This window comes from Cervus canadensis, chromosome 22 (genome assembly GCF_019320065.1).
Source record: "Cervus canadensis isolate Bull #8, Minnesota chromosome 22, ASM1932006v1, whole genome shotgun sequence".
Classification (NCBI taxonomy): domain Eukaryota; kingdom Metazoa; phylum Chordata; class Mammalia; order Artiodactyla; family Cervidae; genus Cervus; species Cervus canadensis.
Window position 1 is genome coordinate 56,155,321 of NC_057407.1, and position 18,626 is coordinate 56,173,946.

At 45.6% G+C, this 18,626-nt stretch overlaps 1 protein-coding gene across 1 annotated transcript in view; it reads right to left on the reverse strand.

Moving 5' to 3' along the window:
* The window catches only part of CMC1 (C-X9-C motif containing 1), a 76,699-nt gene extending 65,014 nt beyond the window's left edge, over positions 1-11,685 (reverse strand). Inside the window, exon 1 of the mRNA XM_043443629.1 lies at positions 11,561-11,685. The gene's annotated coding sequence lies outside the window, so the exon portion shown is untranslated. The remainder of the gene's footprint in view (positions 1-11,560) is intronic.
* Positions 11,686-18,626: the final 6,941 nt, after the last annotated feature.

The following is an 18,626-nucleotide window of genomic DNA, read 5'->3' on the forward strand; positions in this document are numbered from 1 at the left end:
GTTTTGAACAAGCAAAATTCAAAACTTCACAGATTACATTTCTTGATCAGAAAGGAAGCTCAATGATTCCAACCAGGAAGAAAACTATTTTAGAAAACGCAAAAGGACTGATATCAGCTGGCTGAAAAGTACCTTCGCAGAGAGTAAACATCAAATATTAGGTCAGTCGGTGACCATAGAACTTTTTATAATCTCGAACTCACAAGACCCGGAAAGCACATCAATGAGGTAGAAGTGCCTATTTCTGCTCAGCTTCTGGGTCACACACGCCAACGTCCCACCATCGCTGTGCCACATCTGAGCTTCTCCGTGCTATCAGCTCCCACTGGTAGTAACCACCACGTTCACACCACATGTGCCCAGTTCCCAAAAGCACCTATTTCTTGGACCTCAGATTCTGCAGATTGTGAGGTGTGAAAACTTCCTCTTCCACCCACGTTGTTTTAACCAAGATGAGGCCAGAAAGGGACAACCCATCTCAAAGCATACCGAAGCAGGAAATCGGCTTATGCAAGAAGACCTGCCAATTTTAGAAAAGCGCTGCGATCTCCGCTGTGGCCATAATGCCTTCAGTGAAGAGGTTTCACATTTATTTTATTTGGTAAAACTTCAAGACTGTCTTTTGTTATGGGCACAGTTTCCCACTGATAGCTAATAGGAAATCAGTCATGTTACTGTAGGAGACATGTTCACATTAAGTAGACATTTAAAAAAGGAACACACGACAGCACGCCTGGGCCTCCCAGCAACACACCCCTCACTCACGCACCTTCCCTCCGATGCCCGTCTGGGACACGGTGGGCTATCCCCACACCGACGAGTACTCCTCAGTGGCTTCTGGCCATCCTGGCTCTCCTGGTCCTTCTCCTCCATCTCTCAACAGCTCGTAAAATGTAACAAAAAACATGGACCGTTTTGATAATAGAGCAGGGTAATTATTTTTATATTGAGAGCTTACTGACTTACTTCAAAGACTCAACGCTTGCTCAAACCAGTCATGTTTTTTTAAATCGGGATATAGGTGCTTTACGATGCTGTGTTAGTTTCTGTTGTACGGAGCGTGAATCCAGCACATGCATACAAACATCCCCTCCTTCTGGAACCTTCCTCCTAGCCCTCATCCCGCCCCTCCAGGCCATCGCAGAGCATCAGGCTGAGCCCCTGGTGCTATAGAGCAGCTTCCCACTAACTGTATACGTGCCAACGCTAATCTCTCAATTTTTCCCCACCCCTCACCTCCCTGTGACTTCCCACGTGGGGCAGTGGTAAAGAATATGCCTGCCAATGCAGGAGACGTGGGTTCGATCCCTGGGTTGGGAAGATCCCCTGGAGGAGGAAATAGCAACCCACTCCAGTATTCTTGCCTGGAGACCCCCATGGACAGAGAAGCCTGGCAGGATACAGTCTATGGGGTCGCAAAGAGTCAGATACGACTGAGCAACTGAGACAGACAGACAGACACACACACACGGGGCCACACATCCATTCCTTAGGTCTGAGTCTCTATTCCTGCCCTGCAAATAGGTTCATCTGGGCCATTTTTCTAGATTCCACATACACATGTTAAGAAACGGTATTTGTTTTTCTCTCTCTGACTTCCTTCACTCTGTATGACAGTCTCTAGATCCTTCACTATTTACAACAGCCAGGACACGGAAGCAACCGAGATGCCTACAAAAAGACAAATGGATAAAGAATATGTGGTACATACATACAAAGGAGTATTACTCAGACATAAAAAGGAATGAAATTGATTCATTTCTAGAGATTCACAACATCTTTCTCAGGATGGCCTTTAGACCCAGGCTGAGTTAAAACTACAATGTAACCTTCTTGGGGAGCATTGTTCCCCAAGGAGGGTCATCTACTCCCTTCATCAGACTGCCTCTGGCTAACTATGGCCGAAATTCAAGTTCACGTTCAAAACAAAAATTTACCAAAATGAGAATATTAAGATAATAAGATATTAGGATAAATATTTAAGATATTAAGATAAATGTACTGTAGAGGCTGAAGGGAAATTCTAAAAGAGTCTTGAAAATATTCTGAACAATGGTAATACTAAAAACCGTATAAACACTCCCAAAGCAAGCTCTGCTCCGTTCCTGCCAGGCAATCCCACGAGGCTCTGTCTTTAAAATTGGTGCTTTTTATGCTGTGTTCCCAGTGCTGCTCTCTATCACCAAATCTACTTGATCCACATTTTCAAGAATCTGTTAGTAATTCCAAAGTCCCACCAGGATCAGAAGTTCAACTTAAAATTTCTATTGTTTAAATCCTTATTCTGCCATCCCAGTGGTTATATTATCCTCCTTGGCTAAAAAATCAATCAATCCATCAGACAATCGGCTCAGATTTTACTTACAGAACGAAGGGCAAAGTGGAGGTGAAGGGATCGTTTTATGAACACCGTCACGGGCAGGGGCGGGTGTTGTAAACCCAAGGCTCAGAAGGCACAGAGTGATCTTGCAGCACCATGCAGCGAGTAACTAGGCGAGTCAGACTCTGCCACAGTCGTCTGCCTTTACTGTCCATCTCCCGCCTTTTATTTTCTGTATCAAGGCTTACTCACTTAACATCATCCAAAGTGCTCCCTGACCCCAGCACCTGAAAGTGATTTCTCCTTCCACTAACCCCACGGTGTTTCACACATAAACACGACGGCTCTAATCACACATGCACTTAGAACTCAGAATAGCATACTTCCTACAAAAACTTTCTTCTCTTGATCAGTGCTTGCCAAGGACCAAACTGTGTTCCCACCACCGTAGAATTCACGGAAGCCCTAGACTCGAAATGACTCTAGTTGGAGCGGTGATTAAGGTTAAATGAGTTGACATGTACGTACATTATGTGTATGAAAGTGTGTTAGTCACTCAGTCGTGTCCAACCCTTTGTGATCTGATGGACTGTAGCCCACCAGGCTCCTCTGTCCATGGAATTCTCCAGGCAAGAATACTAGACTGGGTTGCCATTTCCTTCTCCAGGGGATCTTCCTGACCCAGGGACTGAACCCGGATCTCCTGTATTGCAGGCAGATTCTTTGCCATCTGAGTTATCAGGAGAGCTCACGTGGGTAGGGCCCTAATCAGATAGGTGGCCCTGCTAAGAACTGGAAAAACCAGCAGCTGAATCAGCCAGCACCTTGACCTCAGGCTGCCAGCCTTCCAAACTACAAGAAAATAAACGTTTATTGTTTAAGCCACCCAGTCTATAGAATGTTATTATGGCAACCCAAGAGGATGGAGATAAGATTTAGTAATAGAAGTTGTCAATTCTGGCTGCATCTAACAACCACACCTGATGTCTGGGCCCCACTCCAGACCAGTTAAATCAGAGATGCTGGGTAACATCCAGGAACTGGTATTTTTAAAAGCTTCCCAAATAATTATATTAGATTCCAGATTAAGAACCACTGCCTGAAATATAACTATAATGAGGTCTGAGACCACATCTCGTTAACCTCCATAATTCCCTCCTACTCCTAGTATAAGGTAAAAATTCAGTAAACTATGTAATAAGTGACACATATGTGTAAAATTTCGATATTTGATAGTCATTATACTAACAAATAGTTGAAAAAACATATTTATTCATTTGATATTCATTCTGTTAGGAAACATTAGGTGCCATCATCTACCAATTATCAGGCTAGGGATTGTTGATACACTGATGTGCCCTATTCTGCAATATAAACATCTAAAATTGTCTTTCAATTACTCATGCTTAGGGCTTCCCTGGTAGCTCAGATGGTAAAAAAGCCTGCAACGCAGGTGACCCAGGTTCAATCCCTAAGTCAGGAAGATCCCCTGGAGAAGGAAATGGCTACCCTTTTGCCTGGAGAATTATTCTTGCTTGGAGAATTCCATGGACAGAGGAGCCTGGTGGGCCACAGTCCATGGGGTCGCAAAGAGTTGGACACAACTGAGTGACAAACACACAGTTAATTAAAATCTGGAAAACCTCCCGGTAACAGTTCTCCAGCAAAACACAACACAGGATTGTTCTTAAAAATGCCTTCCCTCAATCTCTCTACTTAAAAATGTAGAAGTGTACAAGGAGCTGGCTGATGCGGGCAGAAGGTTAACTTGGGAATCAGTGTTTTCATTTGGGCACATTCTGTGTGGCCCACTTATATCAAGCCTAGGAGATTTCTACAAATAAGGTAATAACACCCTTCAGTTCCGTTCAGTCACTCAGTCGTGTCCAACTCTTTGCAACCCCATGGACTGCAGCACACCAGGCCTCCCTGTCCATCACCAACTCCCAGAGCTTGCTCAAACACATGTGCATCGAGTTGGTGATGACATCCAACCATTTCATTCTCTGTCGCCCCCTTCTCCTCCTGCCTTCAGTCTTTTCCAGCATCAGGCTCTTTTCCAATGAGTCAGTTCTTCACATCAGGCGGCCAAAGTATTGGAACTTCAGCTTGAGCATCAGTTAACACGCCTAGAGATAAATAACCACACTAATCCAGTCAATGAAACATGAGCTTTCTGTGCTGAGTCTGGAAGCCCTTGAGACCACCTGCAAGTATTTAAACACACACAAGTTTAAGGCTTGAAGCAGCCTTAGCTGCTACATCTTACTGATACACCTTAGCTGATACATCTTACTCTCCCTCCCCGTCATCCTCAAATCTCAGAATATGCCATTCAGAATTCCTTAAGGGCAAGAGGTTACTAGCAAAGTCTGAAACACCTCAGTCCTACTCATTCCCAAATTCGATTTGGTGCTGTTTGCATAACAGTACAAAGCCTACTAGGACCAGCGGAGAATCTCCTACTATCTAGGTGTAATTAACTGGCCTATCCTTTCCCTATGCTAATAAAGTTAAAGACAGAACCATATGAAAGATATTGTTCACCAAAGAAGTAAATATTCCTTCACATCTGATTTTTCTTCATCTCTAAAATTATTTGATACACGTAGCTTTCATTTTATTTCTCAAAGAAAAAATTATAGATTTAGAATGAAAGAAACTCCACACACTGGTTATTTGACAATTTGGTGGTTTTTAAAATTCCACATATTAATTTTTTGTTAAAATATTAGAATAAAATAAAGACTGGAGGCAGTGACATCAGGGAAGGCCTTCTATGAAACTGATTTCAAAAAAGAATAAGACAGATGTGAGGGTGGGACAGAAAGGGAAACATTCCAAAGAGAAGGAACAGCATGTCAAAAGGCCTAGAGGCAAAAAGAAAAAAAAAAGAGAGCACAATTTGGCATCTGTTATCCTATGGATGGAGGATCCACTATCCATGGGGTTGCAAAAGAGTCAGACACAACTTTGCGATTAAACAACAAAGTATATCTTAGGCCAGTGTTACCTAAACTTTTTTACCACAATCCCATGATACTCTTGGACACAGTACACACGTGTATTTTCATATGTGCACAGGGGTCCTCCTTCCTGCCTGACTTGCCCACCTGATTCAAACTCTCACTGCGCATACTAAAGTTCCTAACAGTCTCAGATCAGTTATTTACACGCTGGAACAACAGACTGGTTCCAAATCAGGGAAGGAGTACATCAAGGCTTTACATTGGTCACCCTGCTTATTTAACTTATATGCACAGTACATCATGAGAGATGCTGGACTGGATAAAGCGTAAGTTGGAATCAAGACTGCCTGGAGAAATATCAATAATATCAGATATGCAGATGACACCACCCTTATGGCAGAAAGCAAAGAAGAACTAAAGAGCCTCTTGATGAAAGTGAAAGAGGAGAGTGACAAAGCCGGCTTAAAACTCAACATTCAGAAAACTAAGATCATGGCATCCGGTCCCATCACTTCATGGCAAATAGATGAGGAAACAATGGAAACAGTGACAGACTATTTTTCTGGGCTCCATAATCACTGCAGATGGTGACTGCAGCCATGAAATTAAAAGACGTTTGCCCCTTGGAAGAAAAGTTATGACCAACCTAGATAGCATATTAAAAAGCAGAGACATTACTTTGCCAACAAAGGTCCGTCTAGTCAAAGCTATGGTATTTCCAGTAGTCATGTATGGATGTGAGAGTTGGACTACAAAGAAAGCTGAGCACCAAAGAATTGATGCTTTTGAACTGTGGTGTTGGAGAAGACTCATGAGACTCCCTTGGACTGCAAGTAGATCCAACCAGTCCATCATAAAGGAAATCAGTCCTGAATATTCACTGGAAGGACTGATGCTGAAGCTGAAACTCCAATACTTTGGCCACCTGATGCAAAGAGCTGACTCATTTGAAAAGACCCTGATGCTGGGAAACATTCAAGGTGAGAGGAGAAGGGGATAATAGAGGATGAGATGGTTGGATGGCATCACCAACTCGATGGACATGAGTTTGTGTAAGGGCCGGGAGTTGGTGATGGACAGGGAGGCCTGGGGTGCTGCGGTCCATGGGGTCAGAAAGAGTCGGACATGACTGAGCAACTGAACTGAACTGAACTGCTGGTGTCTCTCCCCGTAGCAGAGACAGAGGAAGGCGAGAGCCTGCAACCTCCCCAGCACCCCGCCTGGGCTGTGGGTGGTAGCACCTGGTAGTTTTCCTTCTCCAGGCCCCTCTCCCTCCTCCTGAAGCGGGCAAGGGCTGACAGGGGGTCACAGAGCCCAATTCCTTTTCTTCAGAAGCTAGACAAGCCCCCATACCACACCCTTACTCAGCCTCTTCCCTTCAGCTCCCTCCCTTCTCTCCCTGGAAGGTTTGCACTCCAAGAATCAATCCCTGCGCATGAAAAACTCACGCGGTGCCCAGAGGCCCACATATTGTGCTCCAAGACCACCCAAATGAAGGAACCAGGGCTTGTCCAAAACATGAGTAATCCTGTGGCTGGGCTGGGAAAGTACCAGAGGGGCCAGGACTTTCTGTGTGACAAGTGAAGGAAACGCTCAAAAAGATGGGAGCATGTCACAAGGACCCAGAAGCTGGTCTGAAGAAACTCTAGGTGGCCAAATCTGGGAAAATGTTGAGTACCAAAATATTTACAGTGACAAATGATATACCACTGAGAAAACAAATTCCTGAATCCATGCCAATAATCATGCCAATAATATCAATAAGAAACAAGTGTTTTCATGTTTACAGCAAAGAATCAACAACTGTCTAACAGAGAGATAACCATCTAAGTGGAAAGAATGTTGGAGGTAGAAAATCATTTTGCAACCATCACAGGAAAGACTGAATCCGGCAAAAATCATCAACAGAGGCTCCATCAAAAGGAGTTTTCTGATGAGGAATGGACATCCGCATAGCCTTCAGTGGCCTCCCCGCACCAGGCCATGCTAAGTCACTTCAATCATGTCTGGCTCTGCAACCCCATGGACTGTCGCCCACCAGGCTCCTCTGTCCATGAGGATTCTCCAGGCAAGAATACTGGAGTGGGTTGCCATTTCCTCCTCCGGGGGAATCTTCCCAGCCCTGGGATTGAACCCATGTCTCCTGTGACTCCTGCACTGTAGGCAGATTCTTAACCACTGAGCCACCTGCGAAGCCCACAGAGTGCTTATTAATTACAGGAGAAGAAAAACAGCATAGAAACTGGGCAAGACGCTGGCTGGGTGGTCAGAGTTAGAACCACCCACAAGCAACAGACCTCTGTCCGGTGCCTCCAGGTCTGACACCTCGATGCAGAGGGTTCAGCTGACATCCCCATCTGATCAAAAGTCAGATCAATGCACAATGAAGAATTCTACTGTCACTCCCTTCCCTAAGCACTCGCAGTGTCTCCATGCTATTCCTGGATAAAATCCAAACCCCACAAACAGGTTTAAGAGCCATTTCGTGATCCACGGCCCAAACCCTGGGGCCTCCACGCGCCTCTGTGACCTCAAAGCTTCTCTCTCCCTTGTGCTCTCTGCTCGTGCCAGGGCTTTTCAATTTCGGAGAAAAATTTAAGGTTGTTAAATTAATCAGATGAGGCAAACAAAAACAACGTATTTTCTAGTAGTGGCAAACATGCTTCGACCTTAAAAATTTATAAAAGGTGGAAGTCACTTTTCCCTCTGAACCATGAGTATAATTTGTGTCTAACAGGAAACTAAAAACAGAGAAGCAGTTACAAACTAAAAAAATTTTTAATCAACTACATAATAGTATTTTTTTTTCCTACATATTAATCACACAGTGCTCAGGAAAAAAACAGAAACAGATTCTCCCAGCCTGTTTAGCTGTCTAACTCAAAGAGTGGACTCTTCCAGTGACTAAGCGCTGGTATACCTACAGCCCATCTATCTCCATCTCCATGGGAACCACTGAAAGAACCCCTGCAACTCTAAATATTCCCAGAGTTACCAAGATGCCATCCTCCCAGGATACACACACTTGAAACCTCTACTCATGGGATGTCATGAAATTCCTGATCCCACTTTCTACCCTGAGCCTGCTCACTACCCATTCCTCCCCTGAGTAGGTTTCTGGAAGAAAACACCCACAGAGGGAGCCACAGATGGCCACACATGCGCTTAAAGAAATGTCTCTCCTGCTGCCCGCTGCAGACTGGGCAATAGATGGGAAGGGAAACCTTCTACCCAGCTCAAAGGGGAAAGAGTAGAAGAAAAATGGGGCAGAAAGAACTCTCTTCTAGTTATTAGAAAAAGTAAGAAACTCCTCAGGCCCAGGTTCCTGTGAGTTGTCACCCGGGACTAATTATGTCAAATGATTTCTCTGAACTCTGGAAATAGCAAAGGCTTCACAAGTGTCCTTTCAAAACTGGGCTATTTTACAACTTGTTAGGGGCAGAGGTTAAGTTCTAGAACTCTGTCCAATCGAAACAGAAATAATTTCTGACCAGCGGAAAGATAACCCCCAAATGACAGTTCACAGCCCTATTTAAATTAATCAGCTTTTACCTAAGCCAACGATCTATGACATTTTCTATGTATCTACCGTTTCAATGTTTTTAGAGTATTTTTTACATCTTACTGGTTCCCTCACTACTGAGTTGGAGAAAATCTTCAACAAATATCCACTTTGTATCACCATAAGTAATCATTTTACCTTTCTGGAAGTCCTACTTTAACAAGCACCACTTGAGCTACAGTCCATGGGGCTCCAAAGGGTCAGGCATGACTGAGCACACACATCCTTAGAAAACAGGTTGTGCTGTTCATGTGCATGGTTTGTAATCTACATAAATGGTGATATGCTATAGATTTGATTTGGTGATTCCCTTTTATCTTTAAAAAAAAAACAAAAACAGGTGTCACTTGTAACACTGTTTCTACACATGGTCAATAAACAACCTCTAAAATTTCAATCACCTCAGTTTGACTGGATTTTTTAAATATATATAGTACATACAATATACATACTGTATACTTAAACTGTTTAAGTCCTTTCATAGGAGAATGACCTATACTGTATATTTCTTGAATCATTACTGCACTATCAAAGGTCCCACTTAGGGCTAAAGATGCAAGGCAAACTTCCCTGGCTGCTAAGAAAACAGGAGCTGAAGGTCAAGTCAATAAACCTGGGAGAGTTCAGAGACCTGGCAATACTCTGCAGGTTAGAACTCCCCGTAGACTATTTTAAATCACCAGAGGCTTGGGCAAAGTAAGTCTGAACATCTGCTAGTGCAAACAGCTACTAGTACTTTTTTTTAATTTCCCTCTCTCCTCAGTCGCCTTCTCTGAGTGTTTTGCACTCTCCGGCTTTTTCTCTCCGCATTCAAATAGTAAGAGAAAATAGTGGACAGAATTATGGCTGATAAGCTTCCAAAGAGTGTTTACCTCAACATTAACAAAAAGGGAAATTGCTTAAATAAAACTACATTTAACAGTAAGTATGCATTGTTGGGTTCAGAGTTTTTTGAGAAAAAGGGACCGTACAAAGTTAGTTTAAACGCTGGTGCCAAATGAAAATCAAACTTGTATAAAGATTTTTAAAAATCTAACATAAACCAATGGGAAAATAGATTTTGCTACATAAGCTTCATTTGGCATATCTACTCATTTAGTAAGAAACATACCACTGTGTACTGTAAGAAGCAAAACAAATATCAAAACATGACTCTCTGCTTCAATCTATGAACCAAACACAAATTAACTTTAAAAGAGCGGACCTCAGTATATTTGTATTCTGGCATCTAAACAAAGACATTTTTCAAAACTAGTCCTAGTTGCTGAGTTTGCTCTCTAACTTTCCATTCCAATCTTGCTTCCGAGTCTGCTTTTGTCTGAGTTTCCAATGGTCATCGTGTTGTTAGATTTGACCATCACCAGTCATCCAGTTGAAGAGCCTAGGAATTCTCTTTGTGCCTCCCTTCTGCTCACCTTTTTCAATGAAACAGCGAGTTCTGTCGATTTCTCCTCCAAAACATCTTCTGAAGCTTTGTATTTCTCCCCATTTTTTCCCCTAATACTATCCCAGGCCAACACATACCAACACATTTGGCCTGAAACGCTACCACTGTGTCTTAACCTTCTGCTCACGGCCCCTCTACAAGGCCACCACCACTACCGGAGGGGTAAAGGTATAAATTGTATCATGTCACTGCCCTCTTTAAAAGCCTCCACGGGTTTTTGTTAACATCAAGAAAAGTCCAAACGCGCACTTCTCAGGGCCTTCCCGCACTGCAACATGTAGCTTCTATCTACTTTCCCGGCATCTCTGCTTATACATCTCCTCCATACTCAGGACCTCGATCCAACCCAACAGTTGAAGCACTTGCACCGTGGAGCGCCTAGCACACTGGTTCCTTCCCTCTTTCCAGGACAGCTTCCTCTGGTCCTGAAGATGCCAACTCACACGAACCTGCCACCTAAAGTGGTCCTCTCTTTACCATCTATACCTCTGACACCGCTTACCTTCCTCCTAACGTTTACCACTATCTGTAAAAGTGTATGTGGCGGGGGGTGATGTCTTTTCTTGCACCCCTAGAACACAAGATCTAGCCCGAGTAGGGGGCTTTCTGTCCTATCGACCAGTTTCCCAGGGCCTAGAAGAGACAGTGAGTTCGCAACAAGTATCTGTTTACTCCATGAGGCCTGCACGTAGGATTCTCTGAGTCCCAGCCGGACTCGGCTCCCCCAGCCGAGAGACTGTCTACTTCCTTCTCCTCGGGCCCTCAAAGAGGCTTCCCCCTTCTGGCTCTCCAAAGGTTGGAAGACAGTCCTCCTCCCAACGCCTTGAGTTTTCACACGTATACTATTGAAACGAAGGGAATGTCCCAAAGCCCCTCAGCGCTCCCCGCAGTCCAGCGAGCATCCTGGCGCCGGGTACCGAGGGGAGCCCTGCGGCGGCGTCCCGTGGCGGCGGGCGCGCGGAAGTCACGGGGAGGGACCGGCTCTCTTGGGGCCACTTTCCAGCGGAACGGCCTCGCCCTGGTCAGTGCGTTCGAGTCGGACCACAGATACCTAAAGGAGCCTGTGACCCCAAGGGCCCAAAAGAATGGCGGCGAGGCAGGTGAACACTCGCAAGCCCCGTCAGCCCCCGGCCCCCACCCCAGCGCCGAGCGCCCGCGGGCCGGGACGCGGGAGGGCGGGGCGGCCTCGGCTTCGCGCCTCCCAGCCCGCCCCGCCCCCTGCACGCCCCCCGGGCTCCGCGCCCCCGCCTCCCGCGCCTTACCTGCGGGGTCGAGCGCCATGTCCACGCGCAGGAGGCGGCAGCCGCGCGGCCGGCCGCGAGAGTGGCTGGGGCGGGGCCTGCACGGGAGGCGGGGCGGGGCGGCCCACGGAGCGAGAGGAGGAGCGCGGCGCCCTGCGCAAAGCGAGGCGGCTCCGGCGCCTCTTCCTGGTCGCGACTTCCGCCGCTCGCCGCGCCTGCGCACTCCCGACCCCGTCCCTAGCCGCGAGACCGGAGCGGAGGGGCTCGCCCGAGGGAAGCCCCGGGGGGAGGGCGTGGCCGCCTGGAGCCCGCGGGCGCGAGGCTGGGAGCCGGGACGACTCCATTCAATCCCAGGCCTCTCCCAGCATTCCTGCCTTCGACCCTAAGAAGCCAGCCTGCCCCTTTGTCTGCGCTTCGTTAACGTTCGTTCATTCAGAAGTGTCTTGTGTCGTGCCTGCCAGGTTCTGGCCTCGGTTCTGAATACTAGGGGGAAAAGACTGGATAAAAATGACATCTCTAATTCCGAAAAAGCACAGTGTTGGTGAGGAAGCCGGTGAGAGCACTGCGCTGCTAATTGCGGTGAGCAGTTCTTCGAGGCGGTGCAGCACCTTTGTACTATATGCAGCATCTTGCTCCCGCCCCGACTCCCACCCCCACCCCCATTGGACGCCTGTGCCTCTCCTGGAGGTTACAAGTAGGAAGTGGGCGCAAGGGGTACCTCTGTCCTGTGAGATGATACCCTTGGATGATGCTACAAATCCCCACTCTCTCGATTGAAGCTGCTAAGTGTGTGAGAAAAATGAAGGAAGGTGATAGCCATCGTCGTCAAGAACCCCAACTGCCCCCTTCTCAGTTGAAACTTTCGGGGTAGCAGTGATGCCCATACCCATTCACCAAGCAGCCTTCAGAAAGGCCCCCTCGTTATGCCTACGTGTAGCTAGCTCCAGCCCCCGAAGGGTGAGGTGCGGAGGGGGACAGATGGGACAGATGTTGGAAAAACAAGGAGCAGCTGCTGCTTCCCTGTGAGGGATTTAAGGCTTTCAAAAAAACGGTCCCCTCCCCACCTACCTGCGGGCCCTCCTCCCCTGCTGCTGTTTCCGCCTGGTCAGTTGGCAGAGAAGCTGACGCGGTGGAGCAGGGCTGGGAAAGTGGGTCTCTGCTCAGCAGGTCTTCCGTTTAAGGGCCTATTTGGGCATAACGGCCCTTATCACAGCTGCAGGGTGAGGTGCCAAGCTGGAGAATTAATGTTTCACTCAGCCAGGCAGGAAATCGGGCCCTGTTCCCTGTATGTTTTATAAGTGTGTTTAAAAACACACTAAATTCATTCTGGAGGGGAAGGATTTAATTTAGGAAGGAAATATTTTTGAGGAGATGAGGTGGGGTAAAAAAAATATGAGCTGGTCACACATGTAAGTAGTTGAATGAAATCTTCCTTAGACAAAAATAAAAGCATCCTGGTAAAGGGGGAACCTTGGAGAGCATGGTCAGAGACGTAAGTACCTCCACCTGAATCCTGTTTCACGACCTACTCGCTTTCTAGGTTGGCTAAGTCCCAGTGTTTCTCCAGACTTTTGTTTCTAATTTGCAGGGTTGTTGTGAGAAATAAATATACCATCTAACACTCTTTGAGTCATTCATGTACCACTTCCGTAGTTTTTTCCATAACTGAGTATCACTTGAACCACTATTAATTTTTTATTTAAATAAACTGAATTTTTAAAAATACCTTAAATGGACACTCTCTACTTTAGCCTTATCCTAAGCAAGAATATTTGTAAAATCATGGTTTTTGTGTGCCCATAAAACAGTGTATGGTCAGGCCACACAAAATGACTGTTCCCTTACTCTCTACATCCCCAGCCCAAGCAGCTACTCACATGTCTGATCTTCCTATGTACTTGCTCCTGCCCCAGCTTGTGATGGTTCTAATCCAAGGAATGGTGAGGGGCGTGCCCCTCTGCTAGTTTCCATGGTAACCAAGAGCCAGCTTGACATCCATTATTTCTAGAACTGACAATATCCCCCTGTCCCTGGGGAGCGAAGACTGCCACCACATCCTGCCCACTGTCTGCTGCACGCAGTGGGACGTTGGTCCAGGGCCCTTCTTCAGACGTGTAAGATCCCCCTGTCCATTAAACCATTGATGTCTCTGTTGCCAACTCCAGGCTCTTTCTTAGGTCTTAAAGCTGGACAATATAAGGCTTGTAGTTCTGCAACAAACAGACAGCTAGACCATTACACTATGAGAAGTACTGGCAAAAACAGCACCTCACTGCCTGGTACCAGATAGTATATTCCATCTCCTCCCTCACGTGAGACTAGGTTGTTTGGGGACAAAGTCTTTACAATCTGCCAGGGAAAGAGAAGTCATTTTTTTTTTTTAAGTTAAATCATAGAAATGTAATTGGCAATTCAAAACAGAAGAAATTTCGTAAGCAATCACACTATGAATAGACAATTAGGGGCTGAAGGGCTCACTGCCACAGGAGCAGAAGAGGGAGGAGGGCCCATTGTCCTGGGAATGAGCTGCAACTGTCATCCCCCGGGGGTCACTGGGTTCAGACATCAGACCCTTTAGGGTTCTGTCACCAAGGATTGAGTGTCAGAGTGGTTAGGAAAGATGTCAAAGATGAGGACAAATTAAGGTTGACTTTGAAAGATGAGTAACACAGGTAAGCAGAGAAAAAGGCTTGTCATGCTAAGAGATGAAGGAGCAGACACCTCTGGGATTCGAGATGTTCTTGAAGGACAGTGTGACGTGGAAAAGAGGGGGAAGGGAGGGACACACAGGAGCAGAAGTGCAGGGACACTCACGACTGCATTGTGGGCATGGGGGTGGGCAATGCCTGAAACCACCTGGATGAATGTGGGGAAGCAAGGATGGTTATAAATAAGACTGGGAAAAAAGACAAACAGGTTCCCAAAGCCTTAAGCATTAGACTGAGGAGGTGTTGAATGTGTTGCTATAAGCAGTTGAAGGCTAACAAGTACAATAGAAAATGGCATTGTGGTCAAAGTGATGTTTGTCAAAGATCTTCTGTAGGACAGATTTAGAGAGCCAAGAGGTGAGCAGAAGAGTCAGGACACTATTGCAACTATTGAGGCAGAATCAGATGATAACTGACACTGGAATATATGAAATGTACCCAAAAAGGGTGAGTCAGAGAGTGATTAGAAAGGGAGGATCTAGACTCCCTATTGTGTTTAACAGAAAGGAGTCAAGAAGGATTTCTAGGTGTGTACAGACCAATGAGAAAGTCATGGTGATTTATGCTTCAGGTGATCTGCCCTTGACCCCCATTACTAGGGAGGAGTACTGCAACAGAGGGGAAGTTAGGAGGAAGCTGGAAGACCCCAGGGAGCAAAGACTGAGACTGACCCACGACAGAGCATGTGAGGTGTGTAGTGTGTAGATGGAATACGTGTGTAGGTGTGATATGCATATATTTATTGTGGGTTTTGTTTTTTTTGGCTGTGTTGAGTCTTTGTTGCTGTACACAGGCTTTCTCTAGTTGCAGCGAGTGGGGACTACTCTTTTAGTTGTGGTGTGTGGGCTTCTCATTGCAGTGGCTTCTCGTGTTGCAGAGCGCAGGCTCTGTGGTGGGCAGGCTCAGTACTTGTGGCACAGGGGCTTGGTTGCTCCACAGTATGTGGAACCTCCCCATACCAGGGATCGAACCCATGTCCCCTGTGTTGGCAGGCAGATCCTTAACCACTGGACCACCAGGGAAGCCCCCATATACTTATTTTTTGGTCTAGTATCCAAAGAATGTGCAAATGTAAACAAATATTTTGTTTATCAATTCTGACTGGATCTGACATTCCTTTTTGCTCAGAGTTGATAGCCCATTATTTTTTGAAATTGAAATGGTTAGTCAGCCCCAGCTTGCTTCTAACTCTGGCTAACATTGAAATTAAAAACTCTTATCTTTTTTGTGTGTGTGATTTATTTTTTATTGAAGTATAGTTGATTTACAATGTGGTATTAATTTCTGCTGTACAGTGAAGTGATTCAGTTATACATATATATAGATGTTTTCTTTATTTGCATTATTTTCCATTATGGTTTGTCATAAGATATTGAATATAGCTCCCTGTGCTCAAATGGTAAAGAATCTGCCTGCAATGCAGTAGACCCAGGTTCAATCCTTGGGGCGGGAAGATCCCCTGGAAAAGGGAATGGCAACCTACTCCAGTATTCTTGCCTGGAGAATCCCATGGACGGATACAGTAGGACCTTGTTTTATATCCACCCTGTGTATAATAGTTTTCGTTTGCTAACCCCAGCCTCCCACTCTCCTCCCCCAACCCTCTCCCTCTTGGCAACCACAAGTCTGTTCTTTCTGTGGGTCTGTTCCTGTTTTGTAGATATGTTTGTTTGTGTCATATTTTAGACTCCACATATTAGTGATGTCATGTGACATTCTGCCTGACTTCACTTAATATGATAATCTATCTCTTCGTCCATCCATGTTGCTGCAAATGGCATTATTATTTTGTTTTGAATGGCTAAGTAATATTCCACTGTGTACATGTACCACATCTTCTTTTTCCATTCATCTGTTGATGGACATTTAGAGTGTTTCCATGAAAGACCATACCTTTAGTCCACCTGTGGCTCTGCTCTGCCCAGTCTTTGCACCAACAAGAATTAAATTCAGAGGAATATTAACAGCCGCATCTCTACCAGTAGACGGACTTTGGGACCACTTCTTGGCTAGAAGCCCTGTCTGCTTTCTGAACTGTGATTACGGCTGTGCCTTCTGTGATTTAAATGGTCTGCAGTCCAGGATGACACTTGTTTGCTAGGGTTGCCATTACAAAGTACCACATGCAGGGTGGCTTAAACCACAGACACTTGTATTCTTACAACAGGAGGCAAGAAGTCCGAGATCAACATCCAAGATTTCGGCAGGTCTTCCGGGCTTATTGTCCTAGCTTGTTGATGCTGTCTTCTCCCTGTCTCTCCACATGGTCTTCTTCACTGTGTGTCTGTGTCCACATTTCCTTTTCTTATCAGGAGACCAGTTGTACTGGACTAGGGCCTCCTACCCCAATGACCTTCTTTCAACTTAATTACCTTTTAAAAGACCCTATCTCCAAATAAAGTCACATTCTGAGGTCCTGGGGGTCAGGACTTCAACATATGAATTGGGGATACACCATTAAGCCCATGACAACATTCTAGCTCTTCCCTGAACCCCCAATTACTTGCCTGGAGAGGACTGGACTTTGTCCCTGTTTCCCTGATGGTTACTTGTTATTGTTGCTCAGTCACTCAGTTGTGTCCAACTCTTTGTGACCCCATGGACTACAGCATGCCAGGCTTCCCTGTCATTCACCATCTCCCGAAACTTGTTCAAACTCATGTCCGTTGAGTCGGTGATGCCATCCAACCATCTTATACTCTGTTGCCCCTCTCTCCTGCCTTCAGTCTTTCCCAGCATCAGGGTCTTTTCCAATGTGTTGGCTCTTCACATGAGGTGGCCAAAGTATTGGAGCTTCAGCTTCAGCAAAAGTCCTTTCAGTGAATATTCAGGTTGATTTCCTTTAGAATTGACTGGTTTGATCTCCTTGCTATCCAAAGGACTCTCAAGAGTCTTCTCCAATACCACAGTTCGAAGGCATCAATTCTTCAGCCTTTTTTATTGTCCAACTCGCACATCCATACATGACTACTGGAAAAATCATAGCTTTGACCATACAGACCTTTGTCAACCAAGTAATGTCTCTGCTTTTTAATACGCTGTCTAGGTTTGTCATATCTTTTCTTCCAAGGAGCAAGTGTCTTTTAATTTCATGGCTGCAGTCACCATCCACAGTTATTTTGGAGCCCCCCAAAATAAAGTCTGTCACTGTTTCCACTGTTTCCCCATCTATTTGCCATGCAGTGATGGGACTGGATGCCATGATCTTCATTTTTTGAATGCTGAGTTTTAAGCCTAGTTTTTCATTCTCCTCTTTCACCTTCATCAAGAGGCTCTTAGTTCCTCTTCACTTTCTGCCAGAAGGGTTCTGTCATCTACATATCTGAGGTTATTGATGTTTCTCCCCGCAATCTTGCTTTCAGCTTATGCTTCATCCAGCCCGGCATTTCACATGATGTACTCTGCATAGATGTACTCATGATAATATACAGCCTTGTATACTTCCTTCCCAATTTGGAACCAGTCTGTTGTTCCATGTCCAGTTCTAACTGTTGCTTCTTGATCTGCATACAGGTTTCATGGGAGGTAGTTAAGGTGGTCTGGTATTCTTATCTCTTTGAGAATTTTCCACAGTTTGTTGTGATCTACACAGTCAATGAAGCATAGTCAATGAAGGAGAAGTAGATGTTTTACTGGAATTCTTTAGCTTGTTCTATGATCCAGCAAATATTGGCAATTTGATCTCTGGTTCCTTTGCCTTTTCGAAATCCAGCTTGAACATCTGGAAGTTCTCGGTTCACATACTTTCTAATCGTAGCTTAAAGGATTTTGAGCATTACTTTGCTAGCGTGTGAAATGAGTGCAATTGTGTGGTAGTTTGGACATTCTTTGGCTTTGCCTTTCTTTGGGATTGGAATTACAATTGATCTTTTCCAGTCCTGTGGCCACTGCTGAGTTTTCCAAATTTGCTGGCATATTGAGTGCATCACTTTCACAGCATCTTTTAGGATTTGAAATAGCTCAGCTGGAATTCCATCACCTCCTCTAGCTTTGTTCGTAGTGATGCTTTTTAAGGCCCACTTGACTTCACACTCCAGGATGTTTGGCTCTGGGTGAGTAGAGCCCCCTTTACTTGGAATTAGCCCACCAAGTCACATCAGAGCTCCTGTCTACCCCTCATCTTTGTGTTGTATGTTCTGTTCAGTTGCTTTGGTCATGACCGACTCTGCCACTCAAGGGACTGTAGCCCACCAGGCTCCGCTGTCCATGGAATTCTCCAGGAAAGAATACTGGAGTGGGATGCCATGCGCTTCCTCCAGGGGATGTTCCCAAGCCACGGATGCCACCTATGTCTCCTGTGTCTCCTGCACTGCAGGAGGATTCTTTACCAGTGAGCCATTGGGAAACTATTGCCCATATCCAGTCACTTACAATGTCCA